Source organism: Chrysochloris asiatica, unplaced genomic scaffold, assembly GCF_000296735.1.
Source record: "Chrysochloris asiatica unplaced genomic scaffold, ChrAsi1.0 scaffold00180, whole genome shotgun sequence".
NCBI classification, from domain to species: Eukaryota; Metazoa; Chordata; class Mammalia; order Afrosoricida; family Chrysochloridae; genus Chrysochloris; species Chrysochloris asiatica.
The window spans coordinates 755550-758372 of NW_006408698.1; the positions used below are offsets into that span (position 1 = coordinate 755550).

General features: G+C 46.8%; 1 pseudogene; it reads left to right on the plus strand.

Moving 5' to 3' along the window:
- The window catches only part of LOC102838776, a 34973-nt pseudogene that overhangs the window by 21356 nt on the left and 10794 nt on the right, over window positions 1-2823 (plus strand).

Genomic DNA, 2823 nt, shown 5'->3' on the forward strand with positions numbered 1-2823 from the left:
ATCCTATCACTTACAGCATTGTGTCTCATGACTGATCTGGATATGTTCTTTTTGACGATGAATGCAACACCATTCCTTTTCAACTTGTCATTCCCTGCATAGTAAACCATGTGGTTGTCAGATTCAAAATGGCCAATACCAGTCCATTTCAGCTCACTAATGCCTAAGATATTGATGTTGATGCATTCCATTTCATTTTTGACAACTTCCAATTTTCCCAGATTTATACTTTGCACATTCCATGTTCCAATTTTCAATGGATGTTTATAGCGGTTTCTCTTCATCTTGAGTTGTGGCCCATCAGCAAATGAAGGTTCTGTGTGCTTTTCTACCCCAAGCTTAACTCTATTCATGTCATCGTGGTCAATTCTACTTTGAGGAGGCAATTTTTTCCCCCATTCACATTCTGAGTCCCTTCTCAACTTCTGGTCCTGTATCTGACAATGTTTCTCTTCTATTCATAGAGTGTTCAGTGACTAGCAATTTGGAAGTCATTTGCCACTCTTTCTTACTAATCTGTCTTTGTATGGAAGCTCATCTAAAACCTGTCCACCATGGGTGATCCTGCCGGTTATTTAAAATACTGCTGACATAACCCTCAGAATCACAGCAACTCAAGCCACCACAGCACGACAGACAGATGAGTGGTAGCTGTTTGGCTTTATAATGATATTGTCACTTTCTTATTTCGATGTCAACCCACAAGTTGAATAAGTATGGTGAAAGAATACAATCTTGTCACACACCATTCTTAATTTTATACCATTCAGTGCTCCCATGTTCTCTTCAAACAACTGCCTCTTGATCTATATACAGATTCCTCATGAGCACAATTAAGTGTTCAGGAAAACAGTCAATGGAAGAAAAGAAATAATAAATATTTAGAGCAGAAATAAATGAGATAAAAAGCAGAAAAAACTATAAAAAGAATCAATAGAAGAAGAAGCTGACCCTTGAAAGAATTAATAAAATCGACAAGGTTCCGGCAGCACTTCCCTGACCAGCAGGACAGGTACGTGAGCTCAGGAAAAATAAGGGGCAGCATCACAATAGGAGCCCCAGCCTGGTAGACAGAAAGCTTTTGGGCAAACATAAAACAGTAAGCTGCAACTTTATGAACTTTGTTTTTTGAAAGAACTAACTATTGAGGGATTATGAGCATTTTTAACCCCCACCCGGCTGCTCTCGGCTCTTACCAGAGGGGAAGGCTCCGCCCACTGCAGAACCTAACAGGGCCTGAGCAGACACTCTCAAAAGGAGGACGCTCTCAGAGAAACAGTGAGCCCACAGGAACCAACATAGTCCATCCCAGGGATGTCCTCGTAGCCACATTAGGCATTACTGGTGAATATATAGGGAAACTTGGGGGGCCCAAGGCACAGGGGGACAAAGAGGCATTTTAGACCTCATCAAAAATAGACCCCATCTGCTTACAAGCACGAAGCCCAGCCCCCACCCCTTCAGCCTAGGTTAACTCTCCGCTCAGTCTCAGAGACCAGCCCAAGATAAATAGCAACTCAATCCCAACAACAAAACACCCTTGCTGTGGCTCAATCTGACAGACCGCAAACCCTGAAGAATTGCAAGAAGTGTGCGCTGCAACCCCCACAGGAAATCATATACTGGCTAGTGGAGGGTCATAACCCATCCCACAGCATCTCAACAAGTCGCAAAACCTAGAGGGATCCCAAACTGAATAATAACATTTTAGATTAACTGAAGAAGTGCAGAGGGCAGGACTCACTGGCAACTAGGGCGAAGGTCGCCGGCAAAAGTGGCTCAGAAGTCCAGACTGAATGGAGTCAAGACAGAGCTCCCGGATTCAGACACACAGAGATAGGAGGGGACTAGAGGCTGTGAGAATTGTAACCAGTGGAACTTGGAGCAGAGGCAGAAGGGAGCATTCCCTTAAGCCTGCTGGCAAGGCTAGGTGATCTGGACCCACAGCCTGGGAGAGACAGAGTGGCTGGACTGAATAGGGGCCGCAGAGACGCCAAGCCACGGAAACGCTCCTCAGGAACATCTAAGGGGCTTTGCTGACTTTGGGTGGTTCCGAACTAGTTGGGGTTTTTTTTGTTTTTCTTTTTTTTCTTTGGTGTCAGGAGGGGGTGCTCTCAGGTTTGTCCACATACATCTGGGCGAGAGGAGTTAAGGGCTTAGCCGAGTGGCCAGGACCCACGCCCACCCCTGGAGCTCTCCTCTGCCAGGAACACATGCACCTAGGCCAGACTGAGACGAGGAGTTGGTCTGCCTTACTTCACAGGTTTGAAAGAGAGCCCAGCATAGTGTTGTGGAGTGGGGTGCTGCACTGCAGATTTCTTTGAGCGACAAGCCCGGTGGGATGGAACCAACCACTCATAAGAAACCCCATACAGGAGACACGGCTCTGTGTCCTACTTTATCGTCTTGCATTCACAGATTTGAGAGCCATCCCACTGTAGCACGGTGCACTGGAGTACAACTCCAGGGCCGTTTGGTCTGCTGGGTCGGTACCTCAAGCTCACGGGCCGCTCTTTGGAGGCCCTGTGCGGGGGGAGCGGATACCCATCAAATGTGGTCTGCCTACTCGTTTTCACTGGTTTGAGAGGAGTCTGGCACAGCACTGTGGACTGAGGTGACGCACTACAGGGCCTTTTGAGCTGTAGGCCCAGCGGTTTGTGCCTGCCAGCCGCTCCACGGAGACCCTATACAGGGACGCTACATGTCAGAATTGACTAGACAGCACCTAACAGCAAGGAGAGGAGGGCAGAAGTGACTGAGAGAGAGGACTCTAAAAACATACACATATTAAGAGTCAGAATTTTCTTCCTTATTATTATTATT